This window comes from Aotus nancymaae, unplaced genomic scaffold (genome assembly GCF_030222135.1).
Source record: "Aotus nancymaae isolate 86718 unplaced genomic scaffold, 86718_ANA_hifiasm-v0.15.2.pri h1tg000077l, whole genome shotgun sequence".
NCBI lineage: Eukaryota > Metazoa > Chordata > Mammalia > Primates > Aotidae > Aotus > Aotus nancymaae.
The window spans coordinates 20,911,133-20,928,669 of record NW_026988492.1 but is presented as its reverse complement, the minus strand read 5'-3'; the positions used below and the strand labels follow the sequence as shown (position 1 = coordinate 20,928,669).

Sequence of the window (17,537 nt, the reverse complement as noted above, 5' to 3'; positions counted from 1 at the left end):
GCCAAGATAGCGCCACTGCACTGCAGCTTAGGTTACAGAGTGTGACTGCGTCTCAAAAAAAAAAAAAAAAAAAATCCTAGAGACAGGGACTTATTATGTTGTCCAGGCTAGTCTGATGCCTGACCTCAAACAATCCACCTGCCTTGGCCTCCCGAAGTGCTGGGATTACAGGTGGGAGCCGCCGCGCCCGGCCCACCTGAGATTCCCAGTGGCTACGGGGATCTGCTCCAAGGAGTGCTCTGCCCATAGCTGGTTTCCGTGATCTGTCAGTGCCTTGGAACCTTCCTTCTAGACCAGGGCACTCATCTCCACACATTTCCACCTTCAGCTGCCCCTGCCCTCGGGCTGCCCACCACGGCTCAGTGTGCTGCAGAAGTGGCCTCCTCGTGACATTATACCCCAAAGGACAACACGCCACCTCACCTCAAGGCAGAGGCATGGTTCCAGTGGCTGGGGGAAGAAGAGAAGAGTGCTGGATTGGACGTCAGAAGACCTGATTTAGCCCCACAAGTACTGTATGCTGAATTTGTCCAAAGACACCTCCTTCGAGATTTCTCTTTTTGCTGTTTTCTTCATCTCTGGGAATGAGCTTACCGTTAATCCCCCAGCTATTCAAATTAGAAGCTCAGGCGCCATCGGAAATGCACACCCCTCCCCGCTCACAGCCCAGCTCCTTAGTCATCAGGCCCTGGTGGTTCTATTGCTTACATCTTTTATTTATTTATTTATTTACTGAGACTGAGTCTCGCACTGTTACCCTCCTCAGCTCACTGCAATCTCTGCCTCCCGGATTCACGTGATTCTCCTGCCTCAGCCTCCCAAGTAGCTGCGATTACAGTTGCATACCACCACATCTGACTAATTTTTTTGTATTTTTAGTAGAGACAGGGTTTCGCTATGTTGGCCAGACTGGTCTTGAACTCCTGACCTCGTGATCCACCTGCGTTGGCCTCCCCAAGTGCTGGGATTAGACGCCTGCCACCATGCCTGGCTAAATTTTTATTTTTAGTAGAGACGGGGTTTTGCCATGTTGGATAGGCTGATGTTGAACTCCTAACCTTATGATCTGCCCGCCTCGACCTCCCAAAGTGCTGGGATTACAGGCATGAGCCACCGTGTCCGGTCATATGTTTTCATTTCTGCTGGGTAGATATCTGTATGAGGAATTCTTGGGTCATGTGTAACTCTGTTTACTATTTTGAGGAACTCTTACATTATATTTATTTATTTATTTTAGATGGAATCTCCCACTGTCACCCAGGCTGGAGTGCAGTGGCACCATCTCGGCTCACTGCAATCTCCACCTCCCAGGTTCAAGCGATTCTCCTGCCTCAGCCTCCTGGGTAGCTGAGATTGTAGGCATGTGCCACCACGCCCAGCTAATTTTTGTATTATTAGTAGAGACGGGGTTTCGCCATGTTAGCTAGGCTGGTCTCAAACTCCTGACCTCAGGTGACATGCCTGCCATGTCCTCTCAAAGTGCTGGGATTACAGCCATGAGCCACTGCACCCGGATTCATATCATATTTAAAATGTTCATTTATTCACCCATCTCTTCAGTGCTGTGGTGTCTCTTTAAGGGGATGTTGCCACCTTGTTCATACCTAATATGGTGCTGGTACAGACCAAATGCTTCCTAAATGTTTGTTGAATTCATCTGCTGAAGTACTCTGGTATGAAAGCATTGAAAGAAAACATTTATGAGATCATTTCAATGGGCTATTCATAAGAAAGCACCCATCCAGGAGCCTGAAACGTTCAAGTTTATGTATCACTGGGTTTAAAGCGTTTCCCAAGCAGAAGAGTGAATTTTGGGGTGTGTTTATGAAGGACTGACTTGGATAACCAAGATGACCTTACCATTCCCCCGATTCTGGCTAAACTTTACAAGGCTTCTTCCCAACCATAGGCCCCTGAGCTCCCTTTTCTTCTCACAATCACTTTAGGAAACTTGGAATAGTAGCCAGGCACAGTGACTCATGTGTAATCTCAGCACTTTGGGAGGCCAAGGCAAGGAGAATTGCTTGAGCGCTGAAGTTTGAGACCAGCCTGGGCAACACAGCAAGACCTTGTCTCTATTAAAAATAGTACTTTCTTAAAAAATTAGCCAGGCATGATGGTGTGTGCCTGTAGTCTCAGCTACCCAGGAGGCTGAGGTGGGAGGATCACCTGAGTCCAAAAAATTGAGGCTGCAGTGAGCTGTGATTGCAGCAGCACACTCCAGCCTCGGTGAAACCCTGTCAAGAAGGAAGGGGAAGGGAGGGGAGGGGAGGAGAGGGGAGGGGAGGGAAAAAACTTGCAATTGCAAATTCTTCCTCTGACCCTTTGAAATATACACGACTTCTTGCAGCTTCACAGCCCAGTAAACGTCTTTCTCAAGGACCTACCTGAGGATCTTTTTTTTTGAGACAAGGTCTCACTCTGTCACCCAGGTTGGAGTGCAGTGGTATGATCACAGCTCACTGCAGCCTCAGCCTCCTTGAGGAGGCTCAAGTGATCCTCCCACTTCAGCCTCCCGAGGAGCTGGGACTACAGACATGTGTGACCATACCCTGCTAATTTTTTATTTTTCATAGAGGTCTCCCTAGGTTGTCCAGGCTGGCCTCGAACTCCTGGGCTCAAGCAATCCTGCTGCCTCGGCTTCCCAAAGTGCTGGGATTATAGGCATGCACCACCACATGTGGCTGGGGTCATCTTTTTCAAATGTGAACACTAAAGGAGGTGGCACCCTATTTCCTGATCTCTGTGGAAGAGTAGGGGCATAAATTCAGTAGACACTTTACTCTGAGTTGTGAAGACTAATTAGCAAACACAGTGGCCCATGATTACCACCCCCTGCAGCTCTTTAAACCACTCCAGATCTTCGGTTCAGCAGAATTGAGCCCAGGTTCTCTCCTCTATTGCATGAGTTTATTATTATTATTATTATCATTATTATTATTATTTTAATAGAGGCAGGTTTTCACTATGTTGCCCAGGCTGGTCTCGAACTCCTGGGCTCAAGCGATCCTCCTGCCTCGGCCTCCCTAAGTGCTGGGAGTACAAGCATGAGCCACCATGCCTGGCTGATTGCACAAGTCTTGAATGAAGTCTTTTTTGCCTGTTTAACTTTGTTGAGTGTTGACAATGGCATTGACTCAATTCACCACTTGGTCTACCAGGAACTGAGGGCATAACTCATGTAAAGTTTAAATGACTCTTGGGAAGAGGTGTTCATGCAAATGAGGTCTCAGATGATGCCATGGCCCACTTAACAAATGTCATCCCGAAACGAACATTCAAAAGCCCATTAATAGACTTCATACTAGGAATATACAGTTGGCTGGGCATGGTAGCTATGCCTGCAATTTCAGCACTGTGAGAGGCCGAGGCAGGAGGATTGCTTGGGCCCTGGAGTTCGAGACCAGCCTCAGCAACATAGGCAGACCCTGTCTCTATAAAAAATTTAAAAATTAGCCAGGTGTGTTGGCACCTGTAGTTCCAGCTACTCCTGAGGCTGAGGTGGGAAGGATCACTTGAGACTGGGGAGGTCAAGGCTACGGTGAACTATGATTGTGCCACTGCACTCCAGCCTGGGCAACAGAGCAAGACCCTGTCTCAAAAAATATATATATATATATTGTGTTCTTTCATTTCACTTCATTTTCAGAGGACTAATGATGTTCCTGAGAGCCCCTTATTTGGTAGGAATGAAATAAGGATTGTACCAAAAGAGGAAATTGTGACCTTGGAAGCAGGGGAACCTCAGAACTCAGCCTCCAGGAGCAGGAAAGATACAGGAAAGTTCATTAATATTCCTCTATCTTTCCTGCTCCCAAACGCTGTAGATCTGAAGTAAACACTTGTGTGTGGGGCAAGAGAGAGATTACAGGCCGAGCATGGTGGCCTGAAGTTTGAGACCAGCCTGGGCACCTCCCAGCACTTTGGGAGGCCAAGGTGGGCAGATCACCTGAGGTTGGGAGTTTGAGATCAACCTGACCAACACGGAGAAACCCCGTCTCTACTAAAAATACAAAAATTAGCCAGGCGCAGTGGTGCATGCCTGTAATCCCACCTACTCAGGAGGCTGAGGCAGGAGAATCTCTTGAACCCAGGAGGCAGAAGTTGCAGTGAGCCGAGATCGCACCATTGCACTCCAGCCTGAGCAACAAGAGCAAAACTCCATCTCAAAAAAAAAAAAAAAAAATTCAATGACATGAATGCTTGTGTGTCGGGCAAAAGAGTGACAGTTTTGAAACATTTTTCAACTCGTTTGACATCCCTCAGAGCTGACTATGTTGCCACAGATGGATGCAGAAAGTTAGCGTCCCGTGAGTCAGGACCACATTGCTGAACTTTTTCTGGTTCCTTATTTCCCTGTGAAAGACTCAGTTCTCTAGCGCTGAGCCAGAGCGTCATGGAGCATCCAGATAGTATTTCTCCTCTCAGGCCACAGAAATAGGACCCGTCTCCGTGACAATGGTGTCTGGAAGTCCCTGCATGAGATTAAGTCTGACAGGAGCTGTCCACTTAGCAAATACCAGGTCTCTATCCAGAGTGAATCAGCATCACTAGCCAAGCGTCCTATTCCCAGCCTGACCAATGACTTCCTTGGGTCTATAGGGAAAGTTGTAAACCTGCTGGCACATCCCCATTTCCCCATATGCCATGCCAAGGGCCATAAAACATTTGTCCTGGCCAGGCACAGTAGCTCATGCCTGTAATCCCAGCACTTTGTCAGGTTGAAGCAGGCAGACCACCTGAGGTCAGGAGTTCGAGACCAGCCTGATCAACATGGAGAAACCCCATCTCTACTAAAAATACAAAATTAGCTGGGTGTGGTGGCACATACCTGTAATCCCAGCTACTTGGGAAGCTGAGGCAGGAGAATCACTTCAATTCAGGAGGCAGAGGTTGCAGTGAGTCAAGATCACACCATTGCACTCCAGCCTGGGCAACAAAAGCGAAACTCCATCTCAAAAAACAAAAAAAATTTGTCCTCCACCATTACAACTAGGGTACAGGATGAGAGGAGCTTTGAAAAAGGCTTCTAGAATGGGACATTGTACAACTGCAGGGAGTATTGCCTGGAGATCCCCCATATCTGGGTTGAGATTCAGGAGGTTAGTGCTGTTATGGCTATACAGGTTATTAACATATTGAAGGCCAGGTGCTGTGGCTCACACCTATAATCCCAGAACTTTAGTGGGCCGAGGCAGGTGGATCACCTGAGGTCAGGAGTTCAAGACCAGCCTGACCAACATGGTGAAACCCTGTCTCTACTAAAAGTACAAAAAATTAGCCAGGCGTGGTGGTGCATGCCTGTAATCTCAGCTACTTGGGAGGCTGAGGCATGAGAATCACTTGAACCCGGGAGGTGGAGGTTTCAGTGAGCAGAGATTGTGCCATTGCACTCCAGCCTGGGTGACAAGAACAAGACTCCATCTAAAGAAAAAAGAAAAAGCAGGGTAGAAGAGCGTAAGTGAGTTATGAAAGGCAAGAGTAGGTGGCTCCATTGTCCTGGAAGGTCAGGAATGGACAGGATGTAATTGTCCTGAAAAAGAATCACAGTGGCAGGTCTTGGGGAAAGGGCATAAAAATATTGTTTGCTCTTTTATTCTTTAAGTGACAAAAAAAAAAAAAAAGCCTCACCTTTTTGGGGAGGGAGAAGGTAAGGAGGTTTGAGGAGGAGGAAGAGAAGGTGGAGGGATGACTTCAGCCAGGGGTGAGGACCTTGGACAGTTCTCTCCCAGGCCTCCCTGAGCTAATTGCCCAAGGAACCAGGAGCCAATCGCTAAGACTGCTGAGAGTCCGACACTCAGCCTTGAGACTGTGAACTGGGAGTCACCTGGGGCTTCTCTCTCCTCAAGGAAATGCAATGAAAGTCTTTGCCTGCAGCCCACGCTGTAACCACAGCAGAGGACCCAGCCTCCACTATCCAGCCTTCACCTCTGAGGCCTGCTTTGCCAGTATGGTGGCCTGTCCCCTGGTAGCCTGGGTGTCTGGCTATGACCCCATACTTCATACTCAGCAGCTTCTGGCCTTTTGACCCAAGAACCTGAATCACTGCTGATTTTCTGAGCTGCCCCAGGCCTGAGAGTGGTGCTCTGGTGCCCAGTACCACTGGTCCAGCACTGCCCTCATCTCCATTGCTGGGACATAGACCTGTCAGGGACCTAAAGAGCATCTGGGCCCAATGGGCCAGAGCCCGCTCCTGAAGATGGCAATCGAGGGTGAGAAACCCACCCCAAGGGCTCACAGCACTAGGATGAGGACTGGCCAGGCGCAGTGGCTCACAGGAAGCTGAAGCAGGAGGATCGCTTGAGCCCAGGAATGCAAAACCATCCTGGGCCACATAGTGAGACTACTCCCTCCCCATCTGGGTCACTATAAATAATTTAAAAATGAGCTGGGCACAGTGGCTCACATCTGTAATCCCAGCACTTTGGGAGGCCAAGGAGGGCAGATCGCTTGCACTCAGGAGTTCAAGACCAGCCTGGGTAACAAAGTGAGACCATATCTCTATAGAAAATACAAAAATTAGCTGGGCATGGTGGTGAACACCTGTAGCCCCAGCTACTTGGGAGGCGGAGTGTCGGAGGATCACTTGAGCATGGGAGGCAGAGGCTGCAGTGAGCTTTGATTTCACCACGGCACTCCAGCCTGGATGATAGAGACTGACCCTGTCTTTAAAAAAAAAAAATGGACCTGGGAATGGTCACATGTACCTGTAGTCTCAGCTACTCAGGAGGCTGAGGCAGGAAGATCACTTGAGCCCAGGAGGTTGAGGCACAGTGAATTGTTTATGCCACTGCACTCCAGCCTGGGTGACAGAGCAAGCACCTGTCTCAAGCAAAAACAAAACAAAACAAAAAGCAAAAACCACCAATGCCTGGGACCCAACCTGTAAGACTCTTACTCAGTTTGTCTGGGATCTGGACATCAATATTTGTTACAAACATTTGAGGTGACTGGAATTAACATCTAAGCTTGAAAAGCACTGGTATGAATGTACACACATATTCACAGACTCATCCGTTTTTTAATTTAAAAATGCAGCTGGGCATGATGGCTTATGCCTACAATCCCAGCACTTTGGGCGGCCGAGGCCAGAAGATCACCTGAGGTCAGGAGATCGAGGCCAGAAGATCACCTGAGGTCAGGAGATCGAGACCATCCTGGCCTACATGGTGAAACCCAGTCTCCACTAAAAATACAAAAAAATTAGCCAGGCATGGTGGTTTGCTCCTGTAATCACAGCTACTGGGGAGGCTGAGGCACGAGAATCACTTGCATCTGGGAGATGGAGGTTGCAGTGAGCCAAGATTGTGCCACTGCACTCCAGCCTGGGTGACAGAGCGAGACTCTGTCTCAAAACAAAACAAAACAAAAAATGCACATACATGCGTTTAAAAAAAACACTTGCAACAGGGGCAGTCTTTATTTCTTTCCTTCAGTTTTTTTTTACGGGAACTAGTAAGCGCTTGCCCTTTGTTTTAGGCTGGTACCACATCGTTTCCTAGCCTGGAAGGCAGGGCCTCCGTACAGATATGTTATTGATAACCAGGCCTGACCCAGCGCCTGGAGAGGTGGCCATTTCTCTGATCAAAGGCTCTCTCTCTCTGGAGATGAAACACAGAGCTGCTTTCTGGTTTCATGAGTAACTTTGTAGGGAAATGAAAAGAAAAATAATGCATTGGTGAGGCCTGTGGAAGAAGCGTTGGCCCGGCTGGCTGGGGTCCCTGGCTGTCCAGGAATCCAGTGAATGTATGGCTGTGTGCTGAGCGCCTCACAGCTCTGGCAGCTCTGCCAGCACTCAGCTAGGGGTGTGTCTAGGTATTGCTTGAGTTGGGCCCCCGGAGCACAGGAACTGAGCCACCTCAGGAAGCCTGGGCAGAGGCCGAGCCATAGCAAAGGAGGCCAGGCACACAGGCCCCGGTCTTGTTCTCGTCATGGGGATAGCTTTGAAGGACAGCTTTGTGCAGAGGCTCTGCTAGGCTAAGTCCTAAAAGATGGGCTTGGGGAACCAAAAGAGCTGGAGAATGGCAGGTTCGACCCCTTCCCTCACTCTGCTGCTGCTGAATGCCAAAATGCATCTTCCTTGGACACACTATCATCCTTTGTGAATTCCCAGTTGCTCCTCAGCCCTGGGGGCTACATTAGAACATCGCTTTCCCAAGGCTTGGAGTCAGTAGTACTACAACGTGCTCGAGGTGAAAGGGTTCAACCTTCAAAAAAATTTGGGAAATACTGCAGACTCTATTCCCCTTTTCCCTACCAGAATCACACTGCACAGTAGTGTATTAAAGGCTCTGATGAGTCCTGCAGTTAGACAATCTGACAAGTCATGCAATTAGAAAATCTGTTTAATTTTGTTTTGCAGCCAAGCCTGGTGACTCACGCCTGTAATCCCGGCACTTTGGGAGGCCGAGGCAGGCAGATCACGAAGTCAGGAGATTGAGACCATCCTGGCTAACACGGTGAAACCCTGTCTCGACTAAAAATATTTAAAAAAATTAGCCGGTGTGGTGGCATGCGCCTGTAGTCCCAGCTACTCAAGAGGCTGAGGCACGAGAATTGCTTGAAACTGGGAGGCAGAGGTTGCAGTGAGCTGAGATCACGCCACGGAACTCCAGACTGGGTGACAGAGCAAGACTCTGTCTCAAAAAAAAAAAAAAGTTTTGTTTTGCACTCCCCAAGCTTCACTGACTCTGCCGTCTTTTACATGGAGCCCCTATTAACATCTCCTGACCTACCTTAGGAAGATCTCAGCTGGTCATTTGATGGCAAGCAATCCTACATTCAGAATGATCTTTAATTCAATTCAGTTTTCAGGACAAAGCATGTATTCGTCTGTTCTCACACTGCTACTAAAGACATACTTGAGGCTGGGTAATTTATAAATGAAAGAGATTTAATGGACTTGCAGTTTCATGTGGCTGGGGAGACCTCACAATCATGGTGGAAGATGAAGGAAGAGCAAAGGGACGTCTTACAGGGCCGCAGGCAAGAGAGCAAGTGCAAGGGAACTCCCCTTTATAAAACCATCAGATCTCGTGAGACTTCCTCACTACCACGAAAACAGTATGGGTTCTCATGATTCAGTTATCTCCACCTGGCCCTGCTCTTGACACGGAGATTTTTACAGTTCAAGGTGAGATTTTGGTGGGGACACAGTCAAACCATATCAAAGCATAATTTAATAAGTATTATAAAATTGGGTCTTTGCCCTCAAATAACATACAGTCCAATCAGGGATCTAATACTCGCTGGGAACAGTGGTTTTTGTTTTTTGTTTTTCTTTTTTGAGATAGAGTTTTGCTGTTATCACCCAGGCTACAAAGCAATGGCACGATCTCAGCTCACTGCAACCTCTGCCTCCTGGGATCAAGCAATTCTCCTGCCTCAGCCTACCAAGCAGCTGGGATTACAGGTGCCTGCCACCATGCCTGGCTAATTTTTGTATTTTTAGTAGATTTTTAAATATCTTTAGAGTATTTTTGTATTTTTAGTAGATTTTCAAATATGTTTAGGGTACTTTTGTATTTTTAGTCTATTCAGTTGATTTATACACTTTTCCGTATTATTTATTTTTTTTTACTTACCTTTGGCTTAAGGGATCTTATTTTCTAGCTTCTTTTCCCCCGTAATTTCTTTCACCTATGCTTTATTTAAAAGTATGTTGTTTAATTTCCAAATTGTTGGAGATTTTTCAGACATCTCCTGATAAGTTTTATGGTCAGAGAACATAATACGTGCTTTAGTCTGTTTTGTGCTGCTATAACAGAACACCACCGCATCGCCTGAGTAATTTACAATAAATAGAAATTAATTTCTCACAGTTCTGGAGGCTGGCAAGTCCAAGATCAAGGTGCCGGCATCTGGTGAGGGCCTTCTGCTGCTGCATCCCCTGGTGGGACAACAGTAGAGCATGTGTGAGAGAAGGAAGGGGGGGCAAACTCATTCTGTTATCAGGGGTTTGCCCCTGCTGTGATAATGAACGCATTTCCTCAATAACAGCATTAATCCATTCATGAGGCAGAGCCCTTATGACATAACGACCTCTTAAAGGTCCCACCTCTCCACACCGTTGCATTGGGGATTTATTTTCCAACACATGAAGTTTTGGGGGCACAGATCACATAGCAATATGATTTTAGTCCTTTGAAATCTATTGAGACTTGTTTTATGATCAGCATGTGGTGTCTCTTGATAAAGGTTTAGTTCACTTGTTGCTGTTGTTTTTTTGTTTTTGTTTTTTAAAGTGTATTCTGCAGTTGTTGAGCATATTGTTCTGTGTTAACCAAACTAGATTAGCCTCTAAAAGAACACAAAAAATTGGCCAGGCGCAGTAGGTCATGCCTGTAATCCTAGCACCTTGGGAGGCCAAGTCGGGTGGATCACCTGAAGTCAGGAGTTCAAGATCAGCCTGGCCAACATGGCAAAACCCTGTCTCTATTTAAACACACACACACACACACACACACACAAAATTATGATTCTTAAACATTTTAAGTTTATATCTATAGTTTTGTTGTTAGTTTAAACAATTATAAATAATTTCAGGCACAGTGCAGGCATTAACATTTTTAATTGTTAAGTAAAATTGCTACATTGCTCTTTTAAATGCATCAAATGGAATCCAAATACAATACAAGGGTAGTTTCAGAGCCACCGTCACCCATGTTTTATAAATACATGAACAGGCTCTTCTTTAACAGTTCAAAATTTGACATGGTTTTCTTTCTCCCTCATCTCTTATTACCAGTGCACTGCAGGAAATATCAAGGGCCTTTCTGTTCCACTTCTTTACAAAATATTTTCCTAATGTCATCAGCATTTAAGCTTGTAAGTCTGATTTATCACCCTGTCATACTTCTTTGCCAGTATGTATTTTTTTCTGAGGCCATAATTCCTAATGTTAGATTTTTTCTTTTGGAGTGAGTTGCCATTACTATTAATCTTAGTCCATAACTAATCAAACAACCTACTGGTTACATATTAAGTGACAAACAACAAATGATTATTTATACATGTTAAACAATCAGTAGACACTCTTTATAAAATGAATGTAGTTGTTTGTGAATTAGATTATGTATCAGTGGACAGCTATTCCTTCTTACTAGATTGAGAGGAGTTTCAGCAACAATATCCTTCCAATTTTTTGTCTTTTTTGAATAGAAGAGCTGAGGAAACTTCTTCTCAGAAATAAGTAGATGGTGAGGCCACAAAATTGATTAGAGCAACGTCACTCAATTCTTTGAAAGCTTTTTAGTTACATTCCAAAAACGATATAGTTCTCTATCATCAAATATTGACTTTCAGTAAAATTGAAAGAAGATCTATAGACCTGTCAAATAATATAAGAATAATAGTCATTATTGATATTATTATTTTATAATATCATATATTATATAATTTCACAGTATTAATTAAATAATAAACATATCAATTTTAATATTATAATTTATAATATAATTTGATAGGTCTATTAGATTTTCATTCAGTTTTACTGAAAGCAAAGAACTGAAGACAACAGAGTGGGGAAAGGATTTGTTAAGTGTTTGTTTTTGTTTTTTGAGACAGGTTCTCACTCTGTCACCCAGGCTGGAGTACAGTGACATAATCATGGCTCACTGAAGTCTTGACTTCCCAGCTTCAAATAATTCTCTCACCTCAGCCTTCTGAGTAGCTAGTACTATAGGCATGCACCACCACACCTGGCTGATTTAAAAAATAATTTTTTTTTTGAGGTGGAGTTTCGCTCTGTCACCCAGGCTGTAGTGCAATGGCAAGATCTCAGATCACTGCAACTTCCGCCTGCTGGGTTCAAGCAATTCTCCTGCCTCAGCCTCCTGAGTAGCTGGGTCTACAGGCGTATGCCACCATGCTGGCTAATTTCCTGTATTTTTAGTAGAGACGAGGTTTCACATGCTGGCCAGGCTGACCTTGAACTCCTGAGTTCATGATCCTCCCACCTTGGCTTCCCAAAGTGCTAGGATTATAGGCGTGAGCCACTGTGCCTGGCCCTAAAATTTTGATTAGAAGTGAGTTCTCGCTTCATTGCTCAGGCTGATCTTGAACTCCTGGCCTCAAATGATCCTCCCATCCCAGCCTCCCAAAGTGCTGGGATTACAGGCGTGAGCCACTGCGCCCAGCCCTGTTAACTGTCATTAAAGTCATTTGTTTTCCCAGATTCTGGAAAATTAAACAAGGAGGATATCTTCAAGATTTCTCAAATTATTATCAAACACTTGCTAATAAAATATTCTTAACATTTTTTTTCTTTCTTTGAGACAGAGTCTCGCTCTGTCACCCAGGCTGGAGTGCAGTGGTGTGATCTTGGCTCACTGCAGCCTCCTCTTCCCTGGTTCAAGCAATTCTTGTGCCTCAGCCTCCCGAGTAGCTGCAATTACAGGTGCCCGCCACCATGCCCGGCTAATTTTTGTATTTTTAGTAGAGATGGGGTTTCACCATTTTGACCAGGCTGGTCTTGAACTCCTGACCTCAGGTGATCTGTCCCCGTCAGCCTCCCAAAGTGCTAGGATTACAGGCGTGAGCCACCACGCCGGGCTCTTAACAAAAATTGTATCACAATTATGCTTTAAATATATTTTATCAAACACTGAAGCTGCACGTTTTGCTGATTACTTTAGAGGAAATCTTGTCACCTAACCACGTTGCAAAGCTCTTTTTATCTTCTCATCATAAAGTCAAATTAGCCCACACTGACTTTCTGTCCTCAGAAGACCGTCTTTATTTTTCAGACTAAATAAGTCTGCGAATACACCTCCTGTGACGTTCGTCTCACTTCTGACTTCTAAGATAAATGGGTAAGGCACAGAGCCCTGCTGTAAGTTTGTCTTTGAAATGAAATCCGATCTCTTGCCCGTGATGTTCTCTTTGCTTTGTTCTCACCAAACTTTATTCAGAAGCAGAGACCCCTGGAGGTTTCTGCTCCCTTGAGGAATGAACGTCAGTAAGGTTCAGACATTTAGGGGACAATGCTTGTCTCTTTTTTTACAATTATTTTTATTGTGGTCAAATACACATAACAAATTTACCATCTTAATCATTTTTTTTTCTTGACATGGAGTTTCACTTTGTCACCCAGGCTGGAGTGCAGTGGCGCAATCATGGCTCACTGCAATCTCCGCCTCCCGGGTTCAAGCAATTCTCCTGCCTCAGGCTCCTGAGCAGCTGGGACTACAGGTGCGCACCACCATGCCTGGGTAATTTTTGTGGTTTTTTTTTTAGTAGAGACGAGGTTTCACCATGTTGGCCAGGCTGGTCTTGAACCTCTGGCCTCAGGTGATCCGCCCGCCCCAGCCTCCTAAAGTGCTGGGATTACAGGTGCGAGCCACAGCACCCGGTCTTAACCATTTGCAAGTGGACAGTTGAGTGGCTTTCAGTATATTCACACTGTGTTGTGCAAACACTACCAACATCCATCTCCAGAACTCTTTCATCCCACGAAACGGAAACTCCGCACGCATTAAACACTAACTCCCCATTTCTCCATCCCCATTCTATTCTCTGTCTCTGTAAATTTGACTGTTATAGGGACCTCATATAAGTGGAATCGCACAATAATGTCCTTTTGTATCTGGTTTAGTTCACTTCGCATCATGTTCTCAAGGATTATCACGTAGTAACATCTGTCGGAATTTCCTTTCTTCACCAGGCACAGCAGCCCATGTCTGTAAATCCCAGCACTTTGGGAGGATGAAGTGGGAGGTTTGGTTGAGCCCAACAGTTTGAGACCAGCTTGGACAACATGGCAAAAACCCATCTCTAAAAAAATAAAAAACAATCAACTGGGGGTGGTGATGCATGCCTGTGGTCCTAGCTACTCAGGAGGCTGATGTGGGAGGATCACTTGGGCCTGGGAGGTTGAGGCTGCAGTGAGCTGTGACTGAGCCACTGCATTCCAGCCTGGGTGTCAGAGCAAGACCTTATCTCATTTTTTTTTAAAAGGTCACTTTTGTCCCTGCTTCCCTGAATACATGTGTCCGATTGAGGCTATCATTCATTTCAAGCCTTCTACAGCAGTTTTCTTGTGAGGCAACTCATTCTCCTCTGCCATCATTCTACAAGCTATTGTCAGATTCCTCTTTCCACAATGCCTGCAATCATAGCATGCTGGGAGGCAGAGGCGGGTGGATCACCTGAGGTAAGGAGTTCGAGACTAGCCTGACCAGCCTGACCATCATGGTGAAACCCTGTCTCTACTAAAAATACAAAATTAGCCAGGCGTAGTGGTGCATGCCTGTAATTCCAGCTACTTGGGGGGCTCAGGCAGGAGAATCGCTTAAACTTGGGAGGCAGAGGTTGCTGTGAGCCAACGTCACGCCGTTGCACTCCAGCCTGGGCAACAAGAGTTATACTTTGTCTCAAAAAAAAAAAAACTTTCCAAAATGCAAATTTGATCATATGACAATATCACCTACTATCCCCCAAAGATGCACAGCACCCTATCACTCCCTTCTTTGACAACAGACCTGAGATTCTGGCCAGTTCTCCATCATCCACATGCTTCAGAGACACGTGGACCCATCTCCTGATTGATCTTGCTTAGTCAAGCCAGTCAAGGAAATCCCTTGCTGCTCACTGACTTAGGAAGGGGTTTACAAACTTGAGGCAGGGAGGAAGACTATGGTAGGGGAGGAGGCTCTGGAAAATTCTCCTATCTCAGTCCCCTGAGTAGCTGGGACTACAGGTGCACGCCACCACACCTAGGTAATTTTTGTATTTTTTTTTAGTGGAGATGGGGTTTCCATTTAGTAGAAACCCCGTCTCTACTAAACAAGTGGGAGTCGTGGGAAAAACTACAGGGAAAGCACCCAAACCTTCTGAAAGGTTGGAAGGTTTTGCAGAGCCCCGGGGGAGAATAGCTGAAGGCATTTTTTAAAAGAGCACAAAAAAAGGATTCCTAGTCCTTAAAAGGAGACAAAAGAAGGAATAGAATAGAATTCTATTTTGCCTCTGGACCTTGTGTGGAGATGCAATGCCTGGGGCCACTGCAGCCATTTTGTGATCATGAGAAGAATGATTGATCTGATGAGGACGGAATCAGGAGCGGGTAAAAATAACCTGGGTCTTTGATGACCAGTGAACATACTGTGCCCTACTCTGGGCTTCCAGTTATATGAGGTAATGCATTTTCTTTATTGGTTATGCCTGCAGAGTCGACTTTTTCTGTTACCACCAAAAGCACCCTGAGCTATTTACTATAGAACATTTTTTATTCTTTTTTTGAGAAGGAGTCTCGCTCAAGTCTCCCAGGCTGGAGTGCAATAGCGCAATCTTGGCTCACTGCAACCTCCGGGTCCCAGGTTCAAGCAATTCTCCTGCCTCAGCCTCCCCAATAGCTGGGATTACAGGCTCCTGCCACCACGCCCAGTTAATTTTTGTATTTTTAGTAGAGATGATGTTTCACCGTGTTGGTCAGGCTGTTGTCAAACTCCTGACCTCAGGTGATCCGCCTGCCTCGGTCTCTCAAAGTGCTGGGATTACAGGTGTGAGCCACTGCGCCCAGCCTACCACTGAACATTGAATAAACCCCAGATTACTTTATGGGGTGTAAAAGGATGTCCATCGTCCAACGCTTTTGACCTCTCCTGTTGCCTCTCCCACCATCTCACCCTCCTTGCTCTGGACTAACACGCTCTTGCCATGCTGTGTGGATCTACCCTTTCTGGACTCTCTCTCTGGGGAGTAGCCCTCTACTCCCTTGCCTGTTGGAGAAAGCCTTCCTAATTCTTCCAGATTATGACTGAGCACCGTCTTCTCCTCAATGTCTCTCTCCTTTCACTTCTCCTGGTAGAAGTGACCTTCTCTTCTTTCTGTCCCCCACATCCTTCTCTTCCTTTTACCCTCGCTCTTCCTTGTACCTCACCCCACTTCCAGGTCCAGCCTCACTCCATGCGCATGGGTTTGTAGGAGACTGCTCTCCCTCCGCGGCCACCTTCTCCAGTGGACTCTGAGCAGCCTGGGAGCAAAGACTGTGTCTTCCTCAGTTCTGTTTCTCCCAGGGGTCATGACAGTTCCCGGAACATCGTAGTCACTCAGTAAATATTTACTAAAGGGCATTGATGTGGAGAGCTTGGTTGACAGCTGGGAGAAGCGGGAACGGTGGCCAGGCAACTCTGAGGGAGCAAGGGCCGGAGTGCTGGTGTGCGGTGTGTGGCGTGAGTGTGTGTGCACACGTGTTGGCCAGCGTCTGGGTCTGTCTATTGAAGGAATGCATGAAAGGCTGTCTGTGTGATGGTACAAGTGCTAACCAGTGGGTGAATGTGGGCTTGTGTGAGGGAAGTCTCCTCTGCGAGGAGGTATGAAAGGGAGTTTGTTCCAGAGACTGGGGGCGTCGGTGAGACTGCTGGGAGTGAAATTCTGAGGACTGGATCAGAAGTGCCGAAGGAACACATGTAAACTTTTCTAATCACTCGAAATTTTGCTCTGCTTAAGATCTTTTCCTGTTGAGAAATGTTAGGTGTATGATTGCTGAGAAATGCTGAGTGTGTGATAAAATATATTGTTTGCTGAAAAGAATGATGGGGAGGAAAACCTAGCTGCCCCCCGACCCCCGCAAGTCGAAAACTACCTGGGCATTCTAATGTGGCAAGACAATGTATAAATATCACACACCGGTTAAAACAATTCTTTAAGCGCGGAACATCTGACCCTGCCCCCGTGGCTCCCTCGTGGAGAATACCTTTTAGTTTGTCTGTGATCAGTGGTAAGCGGGCACCAGCTGCCTTCTTGGTATATTTTGTGTTATGAGAAAATACAGAACATCTGTTTGTTAATGATCATCACCTGTTCACAGAGAATTAAATAGGTGGGTCAGCGTCTGCTCGAGGCCCTCAGCCGGGAATGCAGTCGGCCCCTGAGGCTCTCAGCTTGGAAGGCTGCTGGCCCCCAACCCCCTCCAACCAATAGTCCTACTTTGTTCGGTCTGAGTGTCTGCGTCTCAGTTCCTTCAGCACCGCCTGGGTGCAGGGTCTCTACGGCCGAGCTGGTCTCGGTGTTTTCCTAAAGCCATGTTAGCCATTTTTGAAGTCCTTAGTAGATTACCTCAAGGCGTGTGACGGAATAGGGGGAAGTTTATATAAAGCTACTTTGCTGGCACAAAGTATTAAAGTTAAAATAATTTATTATTTAAATAATAAAGGGGATGCAATTTTTCCTAGAGTGTGTTTCAATTACGGGGAAAAGGTCATATAAGAAAGGAGTGTAGAAAAGGGCAAAAAAAACCAAGGCCTTGACCTTCTTTAAAGCAAAAGGGAACTGAGCCCAGAGTATGTCCCAGAGGTAGAAAAGGAAGGCATTGGGCAAATCAGTGGCATTCAAAATTTGACAAGGAAGGAAATCTGATTTCGGGAAATGGGTTGAGGAGCCCGCCTCGGCCGGGATCCAAACCCGGGTCTATCCAGGACGAGCTATTCCCTCATCCCTCTACAATGCTTGTTCCCCGCACAGCTGGGAGCGCAGCTGTAGATTTGTGCCGCTCTCAGAAAGTAAGCATTTTACCAGGAGAGCCACTGCAAAAAACATCT

The 17,537-nt window shown here is 46.1% G+C and overlaps 1 protein-coding gene across 2 annotated transcripts in view; it reads right to left on the bottom strand.

Moving 5' to 3' along the window:
* The window catches only part of UCMA (upper zone of growth plate and cartilage matrix associated), a 30,719-nt gene extending 14,898 nt beyond the window's left edge, over nucleotides 1-15,821 (bottom strand). For both annotated transcript variants that reach the window (XM_064368430.1, XM_064368431.1), the window contains exons 1-3: nucleotides 15,717-15,821; nucleotides 9,820-9,889; nucleotides 424-578 (exon numbers count right to left, since the gene is read on the bottom strand). The gene's annotated coding sequence lies outside the window, so the exon portion shown is untranslated. The remainder of the gene's footprint in view (nucleotides 1-423; nucleotides 579-9,819; nucleotides 9,890-15,716) is intronic.
* Between the last annotated feature and the right edge of the window lie 1,716 nt (nucleotides 15,822-17,537).